The sequence below is a fragment of the Argiope bruennichi genome, chromosome 8, assembly GCF_947563725.1.
Source record: "Argiope bruennichi chromosome 8, qqArgBrue1.1, whole genome shotgun sequence".
In the NCBI taxonomy this organism is placed as follows: domain Eukaryota; kingdom Metazoa; phylum Arthropoda; class Arachnida; order Araneae; family Araneidae; genus Argiope; species Argiope bruennichi.
This window is the reverse complement of record NC_079158.1, coordinates 317,830-333,832: the sequence shown is the minus strand read 5'-3', so window position 1 is coordinate 333,832 and position 16,003 is coordinate 317,830.

The window sequence follows — 16,003 nt, the reverse complement described above, 5'->3', positions numbered from 1 at the left end:
ATTCTGCGCATGTGCGTGAACTCGACTCCTAAAATTTCTCTTGAATATAGAAATATTTTGACATAAATTTTATTTTAGTAGTATAAGATTTGGAAAAGTTCGTAGTAAGTGTGGGAATAAAGGATAAAAATATCTAAAAAAATGTAAAAAAAGAGAAGAAAAATATATTTAAAAAGTTCTCAGTTTCGAGACTCGAACTGGAGACCAGCAAAACTAGATGGCTCGTGCTGCCGATCTATCCACGAAGCTTCGTACCCGCAGCGCGTCTGAAGTGTCTAAGACTCTCATTATGATTATCCACTAAAAGTTTTAACGTGCTGTCATTCTGGTCTAAAAGCACAATGTTTTGAATAGGAATGAATTCTGCGCATGTGCGTGAACTCGACTCCTAAAATTTCTCTTGAATATAGAAATATTTTGACATAAAATTTTATTTTAGTAGTATAAGATTTGGAAAAGTTCGTAGTAAGTGTGGGAATAAAGGATAAAAATATCTAAGAAAAATGTAAAAAAAAGAAAAGAAAAATATATTTAAAAAGTTCTCAGTTTCGAGACTCGAACTGAAGACCAGCAAAACTAGATGGCTCGTGCTACCGATCTGGCCACGAAGCTTCGTACCCGCAGCGCGTCTGAATGGTCTAAGACTCTCATTATGATTATCCACTAAAAGTTTTAACGTGGTGTCATTCTGGTCTAAAAGCACAATGTTTTGAATAGGAATGAATTCTGCGCATGTGCGTGAACTCGACTCCTAAAATTTCTCTTGAATATAGAAATGTTTTGACATAAAATTTTATTTTACTAGTATAAGATTTGGAAAAGTTCGTAGTAAGTGTGGGAATAAAGGATAAAAATATCTAAAAAAATGTAAAAAAAAGAAAAGAAAAATATATTGAAAAAGTTCTCAGTTTCGAGACTCGAACTGGAGACCAGCAAAACTAGATGGCTCGTGCTGCCGATCTATCCACGAAGCGTCGTACCCGCAGCGCGTCTGAAGGGTCTAAGACTATCATTATGATTATCCACTAAAAGTTTTAACGTGGTGTCATTCTGGTCTAAAAGCACAATGTTTTGAATAGGAATGAATTCTGCGCAGGTGCGTGAACTCGACTCCTAAAATTTCTCTTGAATATAGAAATATTTTGACATAAAATTTTAATTTAGTAGTATAAGATTTGGAAAAGTTCGTAGTAAGTGTGGGAATAAAGGATAAAAATATCTAAGAAAAATGTAAAAAAAAGAAAAGAAAAATATATTGAAAAAGTTCTCAGTTTCGAGACTCGAACTGGAGACCAGCAAAACTAGATGGCTCGTGCTGCCGATCTGGCTACGAAGCTTCGTACCCGCAGCGCGTCTGAATGGTCTAAGAATCTCATTATGATTCTCCACTAAACGTTTTAACGTGGTGTCATTCTGGTTTAAAAGCCCAATGTTTTGAATAGGAATGAATTCTGCGCATGTGCGTGAACTCGACTCCTAAAATTTCTCTTGAATATAGAAATATTTTGACATAAAATTTTATTTTAGTAGTATAAGATTTGGAAAAGTTCGTAGTAAGTGTGGGAATAAAGGATAAAAATATCTAAGAAAAATGTAAAAAAAAAAAGAAAAGAAAAATATATTTAAAAAGTTCTCAGTTTCGAGACTCGAACTGAAGACCAGCAAAACTAGATAGCTCGTGCTGCCGATCCAGAAACGAAGCTTCGTACCCGCAGCGTGTCTGAATGGTCTAAGACTCTCATTATGATTATCCACTAAAAGTTTTAACGTGGTGTCATTCTGGTCTAAAAGCACAATGTTTTGAATAGGAATGAATTCTGCGCATGTGCATGAACTCGACTCCTAAAATTTCTCTTGAATATAGAAATGTTTTGACATAAAATTTTATTTTACTAGTATAAGATTTGGAAAAGTTCGTAGTAAGTGTGGGAATAAAGGATAAAAATATCTAAAAAAATGTAAAAAAAAGAAAAGAAAAATATATTGAAAAAGTTCTCAGTTTCGAGACTCGAACTGGAGACCAGCAAAACTAGATGGCTCGTGCTGCCGATCTGGCCACGAAGCTTCGTACCCGCAGCGCGTCTGAAGGGTCTAAGACTCTCATTATGATTATCCACTAAAAGTTTTAACGTGGTGTCATTCTGGTCTAAAAGCACAATGTTTTGTATAGGAATGAATTCTGCGCATGTGCGTGAACTCGACTCCTAAAATTTCTCTTGAATATAGAAATATTTTGACATAAAATTTTATTTTAGTAGTATAAGATTTGGAAAAGTTCGTAGTAAGTGTGGGAATAAAGGATAAAAATATCTAAGAAAAATATAAAAAAAAGAAAAGAAAAATATATTTAAAAAGTTCTCAGTTTCGAGACTCGAACTGAAGACCAGCAAAACTAGATGGCTCGTGCTGCCGATCTGGCCACGAAGCTTCGTACCCGCATTGCGTCTGAAGGGTCTAAGACTCTCATTATGATTATCCACTAAAAGTTTTAACGTGGTGTCATTCTGGTCTAAAAGCACAATGTTTTGAATAGGAATGAATTCTGCGCATGTGCGTGAACTCGACTCCTAAAATTTCTCTTGAATATAGAAATATTTTGACATAAAATTTTATTTTAGTAGTATAAGATTTGGAAAAGTTCGTAGTAAGTGTGAGAATATAGGATAAAAATATCTTAAAAAAATGTAAAAAAAAGAAAAGAAAAATATATTTAAAAAGTTCTCAGTTTCGAGACTTGAACTGAAGACCAGCAAAACTAGATGGCTCGTGATGCCGATCTGGCCACGAAGCTTCGTACCCGCAGCGCGTCTGAATGGTCTAAGACTCTCATTATGATTATCCACTAAAAGTTTTAACGTGGTGTCATTCTGGTCTAAAAGCACAATGTTTTGAATAGGAATGAATTCTGCGCATGTGCGTGAACTCGACTCCTAAAATTTCTCTTGAATATAGAAATGTTTTGACATAAAATTTTATTTTACTAGTATAAGATTTGGAAAAGTTCGTAGTAAGTGTGGGAATAAAGGATAAAAATATCTAAAAAAATGTAAAAAAAAGAAAAGAAAAATATATTGAAAAAGTTCTCAGTTTCGAGACTCGAACTGGAGACCAGCAAAACTAGATGGCTCGTGCTGCCGATCTATCCACGAAGCGTCGTACCCGCAGCGCGTCTGAAGGGTCTAAGACTATCATTATGATTATCCACTAAAAGTTTTAACGTGGTGTCATTCTGGTCTAAAAGCACAATGTTTTGAATAGGAATGAATTCTGCGCAGGTGCGTGAACTCGACTCCTAAAATTTCTCTTGAATATAGAAATATTTTGACATAAAATTTTAATTTAGTAGTATAAGATTTGGAAAAGTTCGTAGTAAGTGTGGGAATAAAGGATAAAAATATCTAAGAAAAATGTAAAAAAAAGAAAAGAAAAATATATTGAAAAAGTTCTCAGTTTCGAGACTCGAACTGGAGACCAGCAAAACTAGATGGCTCGTGCTGCCGATCTGGCTACGAAGCTTCGTACCCGCAGCGCGTCTGAATGGTCTAAGAATCTCATTATGATTCTCCACTAAACGTTTTAACGTGGTGTCATTCTGGTTTAAAAGCCCAATGTTTTGAATAGGAATGAATTCTGCGCATGTGCGTGAACTCGACTCCTAAAATTTCTCTTGAATATAGAAATATTTTGACATAAAATTTTATTTTAGTAGTATAAGATTTGGAAAAGTTCGTAGTAAGTGTGGGAATAAAGGATAAAAATATCTAAGAAAAATGTAAAAAAAAAAAGAAAAGAAAAATATATTTAAAAAGTTCTCAGTTTCGAGACTCGAACTGAAGACCAGCAAAACTAGATAGCTCGTGCTGCCGATCCAGAAACGAAGCTTCGTACCCGCAGCGTGTCTGAATGGTCTAAGACTCTCATTATGATTATCCACTAAAAGTTTTAACGTGGTGTCATTCTGGTCTAAAAGCACAATGTTTTGAATAGGAATGAATTCTGCGCATGTGCATGAACTCGACTCCTAAAATTTCTCTTGAATATAGAAATGTTTTGACATAAAATTTTATTTTACTAGTATAAGATTTGGAAAAGTTCGTAGTAAGTGTGGGAATAAAGGATAAAAATATCTAAAAAAATGTAAAAAAAAGAAAAGAAAAATATATTGAAAAAGTTCTCAGTTTCGAGACTCGAACTGGAGACCAGGAAAACTAGATGGCTCGTGCTGCCGATCTGGCCACGAAGCTTCGTACCCGCAGCGCGTCTGAAGGGTCTAAGACTCTCATTATGATTATCCACTAAAAGTTTTAACGTGGTGTCATTCTGGTCTAAAAGCACAATGTTTTGTATAGGAATGAATTCTGCGCATGTGCGTGAACTCGACTCCTAAAATTTCTCTTGAATATAGAAATATTTTGACATAAAATTTTATTTTAGTAGTATAAGATTTGGAAAAGTTCGTAGTAAGTGTGGGAATAAAGGATAAAAATATCTAAGAAAAATATAAAAAAAAGAAAAGAAAAATATATTTAAAAAGTTCTCAGTTTCGAGACTCGAACTGAAGACCAGCAAAACTAGATGGCTCGTGCTGCCGATCTGGCCACGAAGCTTCGTACCCGCATTGCGTCTGAAGGGTCTAAGACTCTCATTATGATTATCCACTAAAAGTTTTAACGTGGTGTCATTCTGGTCTAAAAGCACAATGTTTTGAATAGGAATGAATTCTGCGCATGTGCGTGAACTCGACTCCTAAAATTTCTCTTGAATATAGAAATATTTTGACATAAAATTTTATTTTAGTAGTATAAGATTTGGAAAAGTTCGTAGTAAGTGTGAGAATATAGGATAAAAATATCTTAAAAAAATGTAAAAAAAAGAAAAGAAAAATATATTTAAAAAGTTCTCAGTTTCGAGACTTGAACTGAAGACCAGCAAAACTAGATGGCTCGTGATGCCGATCTGGCCACGAAGCTTCGTACCCGCAGCGCGTCTGAATGGTCTAAGACTCTCATTATGATTATCCACTAAAAGTTTTAACGTGGTGTCATTCTGGTCTAAAAGCACAATGTTTTGAATAGGAATGAATTCTGCGCATGTGCGTGAACTCGACTCCTAAAATTTCTCTTGAATATAGAAATGTTTTGACATAAAATTTTATTTTACTAGTATAAGATTTGGAAAAGTTCGTAGTAAGTGTGGGAATAAAGGATAAAAATATCTAAAAAAATGTAAAAAAAAGAAAAGAAAAATATATTGAAAAAGTTCTCAGTTTCGAGACTCGAACTGGAGAACAGCAAAACTAGATGGCTCGTGCTGCCGATCTATCCACGAAGCGTCGTACCCGCAGCGCGTCTGAAGGGTCTAAGACTCTCATTATGATTATCCACTAAAAGTTTTAACGTGGTGTCATTCTCGTCTAAAAGCACAATGTTTTGAATAGGAATGAATTCTGCGCATGTGCGTGAACTCGACTCCTAAAATTTCTCTTGAATATAGAAATATTTTGACATAAAATTTTATTTTAGTAGTATAAGATTTGGAAAAGTTCGTAGTACGTGTGGGAATATAGGATAAAAATATCTTAAAAAAATGTAAAAAAAATAAAAGAAAAATATATTTAAAAAGTTCTCAGTTTCGAGACTTGAACTGAAGACCAGCAAAACTAGATGGCTCGTGATGCCGATCTGGCCACGAAGCTTCGTACCCGCAGCGCGTCTGAACGGTCTAAGACTCTCATTATGATTATCCACTAAAAGTTTTAACGTGGTGTCATTCTGGTCTAAAAGCACAATGTTTTGAATAGGAATGAATTCTGCGCATGTGCGTGAACTCGACTCCTAAAATTTCTCTTGAATATAGAAATGTTTTGACATAAAATTTTATTTTACTAGTATAAGATTTGGAAAAGTTCGTAGTAAGTGTGGGAATAAAGGATAAAAATATCTAAAAAAAATGTAAAAAAAAGAAAAGAAAAATATATTGAAAAAGTTCTCAGTTTCGAGACTCGAACTGGAGACCAGCAAAACTAGATGGCTCGTGATGCCGATCTGGCCACGAAGCTTCGTACCCGCAGCGCGTCTGAAGGGTCTAAGACTCTCATTATGATTATCCACTAAAAGTTTTAACGTGGTGTCATTCTGGACTAAAAGCACAATGTTTTGAATAGGAATGAATTCTGCGCATGTGCGTGAACTCGACTCCTAAAATTTCTCTTGAATATAGAAATATTTTGACATAAAATTTTATTTTAGTAGTATAAGATTTGGAAAAGTTCGTAATAAGTGTGGAAATAAAGGATAAAAATATCTAAGAAAAATGTAAAAAAAAGAAAAGAAAAATATATTTAAAAAGTTCTCAGTTTCGAGACTCGAACTGAAGAACAGCAAAACTAGATAGCTCGTGCTGCCGATCCAGAAACGAAGCTTCGTACCCGCAGCGTGTCTGAATGGTCTAAGACTCTCATTATGATTATCCACTAAAAGTTTTAACGTGGTGTCATTCTGGTCTAAAAGCACAATGTTTTGAATAGGAATGAATTCTGCGCAGGTGCGTGAACTCGACTCCTAAAATTTCTCTTGAATATAGAAATATTTTGACATAAAATTTTATTTTAGTAGTATAAGATTTGGAAAAGTTCGTTGTAAGTGTGGGAATAAAGGATAAAAATATCTAAGAAAAATGTAAAAAAAAGAAAAGAAAAATATATTGAAAAAGTTCTCAGTTTCGAGACTCGAACTGGAGACCAGCAAAACTAGATGGCTCGTGATGCCGATCTGGCCACGAAGCTTCGTACCCGCAGCGCGTCTGAAGGGTCTAAGACTCTCATTATGATTATCCACTAAAAGTTTTAACGTGGTGTCATTCTGGTCTAAAAGCACAATGTTTTGTATAGGAATGAATTCTGCGCATGTGCGTGAACTCGACTCCTAAAATTTTTCTTGAATATAGAAATATTTTGACATAAAATTTTATTTTAGTAGTATAAGATTTGGAAAAGTTCGTAGTAAGTGTGGGAATAAAGGATAAAAATATCTAAGAAAAATGTAAAAAAAAGAAAAGAAAAATATATTTAAAAAGTTCTCAGTTTCGAGACTCGAACTGAAGACCAGCAAAACTAGATGGCTCGTGCTGCCGATCTGGCCACGAAGCTTCGTACCCGCATTGCGTCTGAAGGGTCTAAGACTCTCATTATGATTATCCACTAAAAGTTTTAACGTGGTGTCATTCTGGTCTAAAAGCACAATGTTTTGAATAGGAATGAATTCTGCGCATGTGCGTGAACTCGACTCCTAAAATTTCTCTTGAATATAGAAATATTTTGACATAAAATTTTATTTTAGTAGTATAAGATTTGGAAAAGTTCGTAGTACGTGTGGGAATATAGGATAAAAATATCTTAAAAAAATGTAAAAAAAAGAAAAGAAAAATATATTTAAAAAGTTCTCAGTTTCGAGACTTGAACTGAAGACCAGCAAAACTAGATGGCTCGTGATGCCGATCTGGCCACGACGCTTCGTACCCGCAGCGCGTCTGAACGGTCTAAGACTCTCATTATAATTATCCACTAAAAGTTTTAACGTGGTGTCATTCTGGTCTAAAAGCACAATGTTTTGAATAGGAATGAATTCTGCGCATGTGCGTGAACTCGACTCCTAAAATTTCTCTTGAATATAGAAATGTTTTGACATAAAATTTTATTTTACTAGTATAAGATTTGGAAAAGTTCGTAGTAAGTGTGGGAATAAAGGATAAAAATATCTAAAAAAAATGTAAAAAAAAGAAAAGAAAAATATATTGAAAAAGTTCTCAGTTTCGAGACTCGAACTGGAGACCAGCAAAACTAGATGGCTCGTGCTGCCGATCTGCCCACGAAGCTTCGTACCCGCAGCGCGTCTGAAGGGTCTAAGACTCTCATTATGATTATCCACTAAAAGTTTTAACGTGGTGTCATTCTGGTCTAAAAGCACAATGTTTTGAATAGGAATGAATTCTGCGCATGTGCGTGAACTCGACTCCTAAAATTTCTCTTGAATATAGAAATATTTTGACATAAAATTTTATTTTAGTAGTATAAGATTTGGAAAAGTTCGTAATAAGTGTGGAAATAAAGGATAAAAATATCTAAGAAAAATGTAAAAAAAAGAAAAGAAAAATATATTTAAAAAGTTCTCAGTTTCGAGACTCGAACTGAAGAACAGCAAAACTAGATAGCTCGTGCTGCCGATCCAGAAACGAAGCTTCGTACCCGCAGCGTGTCTGAATGGTCTAAGACTCTCATTATGATTATCCACTAAAAGTTTTAACGTGGTGTCATTCTGATCTAAAAGCCCAATTTTTTGAATAGGAATGAATTCTGCGCATGTGCGTGAACTCGACTCCTAAAAATCTCTTGAATATAGAAATATTTTGACATAAAATTTTATTTTAGTAGTATAAGATTTGGAAAAGTTCGTAGTAAGTGTGGGAATAAAGGATAAAAATATCTAAAAAAAATGTAAAAAAAGAGAAGAAAAATATATTTAAAAAGTTCTCAGTTTCGAGACTCGAACTGAAGACCAGCAAAACTAGATAGCTCGTGCTGCCGATCCAGAAACGAAGCTTCGTACCCGCAGCGTGTCTGAATGGTCTAAGACTCTCATTATGATTATCCACTAAAAGTTTTAACGTGGTGTCATTCTGGTCTAAAAGCACAATGTTTTGAATAGGAATGAATTCTGCGCATGTGCGTGAACTCGACTCCTAAAATTTCTCTTGAATATAGAAATGTTTTGACATAAAATTTTATTTAACTAGTATAAGATTTGGAAAAGTTCGTAGTAAGTGTGGGAATAAAGGATAAAAATATCTAAAAAAATGTAAAAAAAAGAAAAGAAAAATATATTGAAAAAGTTCTCAGTTTCGAGACTCGAACTGGAGACCAGCAAAACTAGATGGCTCGTGCTGCCGATCTATCCACGAAGCTTCGTACCCGCAGCGCGTCTGAAGTGTCTAAGACTCTCATTATGATTATCCACTAAAAGTTTGAACGTGCTGTCATTCTGGTCTAAAAGCACAATGTTTTGAATAGGAATGAATTCTGCGCATGTGCGTGAACTCGACTCCTAAAATTTCTCTTGAATATAGAAATATTTTGACATAAAATTTTATTTTAGTAGTATAAGATTTGGAAAAGTTCGTAGTAAGTGTGGGAATAAAGGATAAAAATATCTAAGAAAAATGTAAAAAAAAGAAAAGAAAAATATATTTAAAAAGTTCTCAGTTTCGAGACTTGAACTGAAGACCAGCAAAACTAGATGGCTCGTGATGCCGATCTGGCCACGAAGCTTCGTACCCGCAGCGCGTCTGAATGGTCTAAGACTCTCATTATGATTATCCACTAAAAGTTTTAACGTGGTGTCATTCTGGTCTAAAAGACCAATGTTTTGAATAGGAATGAATTCTGCGCATGTGCGTGAACTCGACTCCTAAAATTTCTCTTGAATATAGAAATGTCTTGACATAAAATTTTATTTTACTAGTATAAGATTTGGAAAAGTTCGTAGTAAGTGTGGGAATAAAGGATAAAAATATCTAAAAAAATGTAAAAAAAAGAAAAGAAAAATATATTGAAAAAGTTCTCAGTTTCGAGACTCGAACTGGAGACCAGCAAAACTAGATGGCTCGTGCTGCCGATCTATCCACGAAGCTTCGTACCCGCAGCGCGTCTGAAGTGTCTAAGACTCTCATTATGATTATCCACTAAAAGTTTTAACGTGCTGTCATTCTGGTCTAAAAGCACAATGTTTTGAATAGGAATGAATTCTGCGCATGTGCGTGAACTCGACTCCTAAAATTTCTCTTGAATATAGAAATATTTTGACATAAAATTTTATTTTAGTAGTATAAGATTTGGAAAAGTTCGTAGTACGTGTGGGAATATAGGATAAAAATATCTTAAAAAAATGTAAAAAAAAGAAAAGAAAAATATATTTAAAAAGTTCTCAGTTTCGAGACTTGAACTGAAGACCAGCAAAACTAGATGGCTCGTGATGCCGATCTGGCCACGAAGCTTCGTACCCGCAGCGCGTCTGAACGGTCTAAGACTCTCATTATGATTATCCACTAAAAGTTTTAACGTGGTGTCATTCTGGTCTAAAAGCACAATGTTTTGAATAGGAATGAATTCTGCGCATGTGCGTGAACTCGACTCCTAAAATTTCTCTTGAATATAGAAATATTTTGACATAAAATTTTATTTTAGTAGTATAAGATTTGGAAAAGTTCGTAGTAAGTGTGGGAATAAAGGATAAAAATATCTAAGAAAAATGTAAAAAAAAGAAAAGAAAAATATATTTAAAAAGTTCTCAGTTTCGAGACTTGAACTGAAGACCAGCAAAACTAGATGGCTCGTGATGCCGATCTGGCCACGAAGCTTCGTACCCGCAGCGCGTCTGAATGGTCTAAGACTCTCATTATGATTATCCACTAAAAGTTTTAACGTGGTGTCATTCTGGTCTAAAAGACCAATGTTTTGAATAGGAATGAATTCTGCGCATGTGCGTGAACTCGACTCCTAAAATTTCTCTTGAATATAGAAATGTCTTGACATAAAATTTTATTTTACTAGTATAAGATTTGGAAAAGTTCGTAGTAAGTGTGGGAATAAAGGATAAAAATATCTAAAAAAATGTAAAAAAAAGAAAAGAAAAATATATTGAAAAAGTTCTCAGTTTCGAGACTCGAACTGGAGACCAGCAAAACTAGATGGCTCGTGCTGCCGATCTATCCACGAAGCTTCGTACCCGCAGCGCGTCTGAAGTGTCTAAGACTCTCATTATGATTATCCACTAAAAGTTTTAACGTGCTGTCATTCTGGTCTAAAAGCACAATGTTTTGAATAGGAATGAATTCTGCGCATGTGCGTGAACTCGACTCCTAAAATTTCTCTTGAATATAGAAATATTTTGACATAAAATTTTATTTTAGTAGTATAAGATTTGGAAAAGTTCGTAGTACGTGTGGGAATATAGGATAAAAATATCTTAAAAAAATGTAAAAAAAAGAAAAGAAAAATATATTTAAAAAGTTCTCAGTTTCGAGACTTGAACTGAAGACCAGCAAAACTAGATGGCTCGTGATGCCGATCTGGCCACGAAGCTTCGTACCCGCAGCGCGTCTGAACGGTCTAAGACTCTCATTATGATTATCCACTAAAAGTTTTAACGTGGTGTCATTCTGGTCTAAAAGCACAATGTTTTGAATAGGAATGAATTCTGCGCATGTGCGTGAACTCGACTCCTAAAATTTCTCTTGAATATAGAAATGTTTTGACATAAAATTTTATTTTACTAGTATAAGATTTGGAAAAGTTCGTAGTAAGTGTGGGAATAAAGGATAAAAATATCTAAAAAAAAATGTAAAAAAAAGAAAAGAAAAATATATTGAAAAAGTTCTCAGTTTCGAGCCTCGAACTGGAGACCAGCAAAACTAGATGGCTCGTGATGCCGGTCTGGCCACGAAGCTTCGTACCCGCAGCGCGTCTGAACGGTCTAAGACTCTCATTATGATTATCCACTAAAAGTTTTAACGTGGTGTCATTCTGGTCTAAAAGACCAATGTTTTGAATAGGAATGAATTCTGCGCATGTGCGTGAACTCGACTCCTAAAATTTCTCTTGAATATAGAAATGTTTTGACCTAAAATTTTATTTTACTAGTATAAGATTTGGAAAAGTTCGTAGTAAGTGTGGGAATAAAGGATAAAAATATCGAAAAAAAATGTAAAAAAAAGAAAAGAAAAATATATTGAAAAAGTTCTCAGTTTCGAGACTCGAACTGGAGACCAGCAAAACTAGATGGCTCGTGCTGCCGATCTGGCCACGAAGCTTCGTACCCGCAGCGCGTCTGAAGGGTCTAAGACTCTCATTATGATTATCCACTAAAAGTTTTAACGTGGTGTCATTCTGGTCTAAAAGCACAATGTTTTGAATAGGAATGAATTCTGCGCATGTGCGTGAACTCGACTCCTAAAATTTCTCTTGAATATAGAAATATTTTGACATAAAATTTTATTTTAGTAGTATAAGATTTGGAAAAGTTCGTAGTAAGTGTGGGAATAAAGGATAAAAATATCTAAGAAAAATGTAAAAAAAAGAAAAGAAAAATATATTTAAAAAGTTCTCAGTTTCGAGACTCGAACTGAAGACCAGCAAAACTAGATAGCTCGTGCTGCCGATCCAAATACGAAGCTTCGTACCCGCAGCGTGTCTGAATGGTCTAAGACTCTCATTATGATTATCCACTAAAAGTTTTAACGTGGTGTCATTCTGGTCTAAAAGCCCAATGTTTTGAATAGGAATGAATTCTGCGCATGTGCGTGAACTCGACTCCTAAAATTTCTCTTGAATATAGAAATATTTTGACATAAAATTTTATTTTAGTAGTATAAGATTTGGAAAAGTTCGTAGTAAGTGTGGGAATAAAGGATAAAAATATCTAAGAAAAATGTAAAAAAAAAAGAAAAGAAAAATATATTTAAAAAGTTCTCAGTTTCGAGACTCGAACTGAAGACCAGCAAAACTAGATAGCTCGTGCTGCCGATCCAGAAACGAAGCTTCGTACCCGCAGCGTGTCTGAATGGTCTAAGACTCTCATTATGATTATCCACTAAAAGTTTTAACGTGGTGTCATTCTGGTCTAAAAGCACAATGTTTTGAATAGGAATGAATTCTGCGCATGTGCGTGAACTCGACTCCTAAAATTTCTCTTGAATATAGAAATGTTTTGACATAAAATTTTATTTTACTAGTATAAGATTTGGAAAGGTTCGTAGTAAGTGTGGGAATAAAGGATAAAAATATCTAAAAAAATGTAAAAAAAAGAAAAGAAAAATATATTGAAAAAGTTCTCAGTTTCGAGACTCGAACTGGAGACCAGCAAAACTAGATGCCTCGTGCTGCCGATCTATCGACGAAGCGTCGTACCTGCAGCGCGTCTGAATGGTCTAAGACTCTCATTATGATTATCCACTAAAAGTTTTAACGTGGTGTCATTCTGGTCTAAAAGCCCAATGTTTTGAATAGGAATGAATTCTGCGCATGTGCGTGAACTCGACTCCTAAAAATCTCTTGAATATAGAAATATTTTGACATAAAATTTTATTTTAGTAGTATAAGATTTGGAAAAGTTCGTAGTAAGTGTGGGAATAAAGGATAAAAATATCTAAAAAAAATGTAAAAAAAGAGAAGAAAAATATATTTAAAAAGTTCTCAGTTTCGAGACTCGAACTGAAGACCAGCAAAACTAGATAGCTCGTGCTGCCGATCCAGAAACGAAGCTTCGTACCCGCAGCGTGTCTGAATGGTCTAAGACTCTCATTATGATTATCCACTAAAAGTTTTAACGTGGTGTCATTCTGGTCTAAAAGCACAATGTTTTGAATAGGAATGAATTCTGCGCATGTGCGTGAACTCGACTCCTAAAATTTCTCTTGAATATAGAAATATTTTGACATAAAATTTTATTTTAGTAGTATAAGATTTGGAAAAGTTCGTAGTAAGTGTGGGAATAAAGGATAAAAATATCTAAGAAAAATGTAAAAAAAAGAAAAGAAAAATATATTTAAAAAGTTCTCAGTTTCGAGACTTGAACTGAAGACCAGCAAAACTAGATGGCTCGTGCTGCAGATCTGGCCACGAAGCTTCGTACCCGCAGCGCGTCTGAAGGGTCTAAGACTCTCATTATGATTATCCACTAAAAGTTTTAACGTGGTGTCATTCTGGTCTAAAAGCACAATGTTTTGAATAGGAATGAATTCTGCGCATGTGCGTGAACTCGACTCCTAAAATTTCTCTTGAATATAGAAATGTTTTGACATAAAATTTTATTTTACTAGTATAAGATTTGGAAACGTTCGTAGTAAGTGTGGGAATAAAGGATAAAAATATCTAAGAAAAATGTAAAAAAAAGAAAAGAAAAATATATTTAAAAAGTTCTCAGTTTCGAGACTTGAACTGAAGACCAGCAAAACTAGATGGCTCGTGATGCCGATCTGGCCACGAAGCTTCGTACCCGCAGCGCGTCTGAATGGTCTAAGACTCTCATTATGATTATCCACTAAAAGTTTTAACGTGGTGTCATTCTGGTCTAAAAGACCAATGTTTTGAATAGGAATGAATTCTGCGCATGTGCGTGAACTCGACTCCTAAAATTTCTCTTGAATATAGAAATGTTTTGACCTAAAATTTTATTTTACTAGTATAAGATTTGGAAAAGTTCGTAGTAAGTGTGGGAATAAAGGATAAAAATATCGAAAAAAAATGTAAAAAAAAGAAAAGAAAAATATATTGAAAAAGTTCTCAGTTTCGAGACTCGAACTGGAGACCAGCAAAACTAGATGGCTCGTGATGCCGATCTGGCCACGAAGCTTCGTACCCGCAGCGCGTCTGAATGGTCTAAGACTCTCATTATGATTATCCACTAAAAGTTTTAACGTGGTGTCATTCTGGTCTAAAAGACCAATGTTTTGAATAGGAATGAATTCTGCGCATGTGCGTGAACTCGACTCCTAAAATTTCTCTTGAATATAGAAATGTTTTGACATAAAATTTTATTTTACTAGTATAAGATTTGGAAACGTTCGTAGTAAGTGTGGGAATAAAGGATAAAAATATCTAAGAAAAATGTAAAAAAAAGAAAAGAAAAATATATTTAAAAAGTTCTCAGTTTCGAGACTTGAACTGAAGACCAGCAAAACTAGATGGCTCGTGATGCCGATCTGGCCACGAAGCTTCGTACCCGCAGCGCGTCTGAATGGTCTAAGACTCTCATTATGATTATCCACTAAAAGTTTTAACGTGGTGTCATTCTGGTCTAAAAGACCAATGTTTTGAATAGGAATGAATTCTGCGCATGTGCGTGAACTCGACTCCTAAAATTTCTCTTGAATATAGAAATGTTTTGACCTAAAATTTTATTTTACTAGTATAAGATTTGGAAAAGTTCGTAGTAAGTGTGGGAATAAAGGATAAAAATATCGAAAAAAAATGTAAAAAAAAGAAAAGAAAAATATATTGAAAAAGTTCTCAGTTTCGAGACTCGAACTGGAGACCAGCAAAACTAGATGGCTCGTGCTGCCGATCTGGCCACGAAGCTTCGTACCCGCAGCGCGTCTGAAGGGTCTAAGACTCTCATTATGATTATCCACTAAAAGTTTTAACGTGGTGTCATTCTGGTCTAAAAGCACAATGTTTTGAATAGGAATGAATTCTGCGCATGTGCGTGAACTCGACTCCTAAAATTTCTCTTGAATATAGAAATATTTTGACATAAAATTTTATTTTAGTAGTATAAGATTTGGAAAAGTTCGTAGTAAGTGTGGGAATAAAGGATAAAAATATCTAAGAAAAATGTAAAAAAAAGAAAAGAAAAATATATTTAAAAAGTTCTCAGTTTCGAGACTCGAACTGAAGACCAGCAAAACTAGATAGCTCGTGCTGCCGATCCAAATACGAAGCTTCGTACCCGCAGCGTGTCTGAATGGTCTAAGACTCTCATTATGATTATCCACTAAAAGTTTTAACGTGGTGTCATTCTGGTCTAAAAGCCCAATGTTTTGAATAGGAATGAATTCTGCGCATGTGCGTGACCTCGACTCCTAAAATTTCTCTTGAATATAGAAATATTTTGACATAAAATTTTATTTTAGTAGTATAAGATTTGGAAAAGTTCGTAGTAAGTGTGGGAATAAAGGATAAAAATATCTAAGAAAAATGTAAAAAAAAAAGAAAAGAAAAATATATTTAAAAAGTTCTCAGTTTCGAGACTCGAACTGAAGACCAGCAAAACTAGATAGCTCGTGCTGCCGATCTATCCACGAAGCGTCGTACCCGCAGCGCGTCTGAAGTGTCTAAGACTCTCATTATGATTATCCACTAAAAGTTTTAACGTGCTGTCATTCTGGTCTAAAAGCACAATGTTTTGAATAGGAATGAATTCTGCGCATGTGCGTGAACTCGACTCCTAAAATT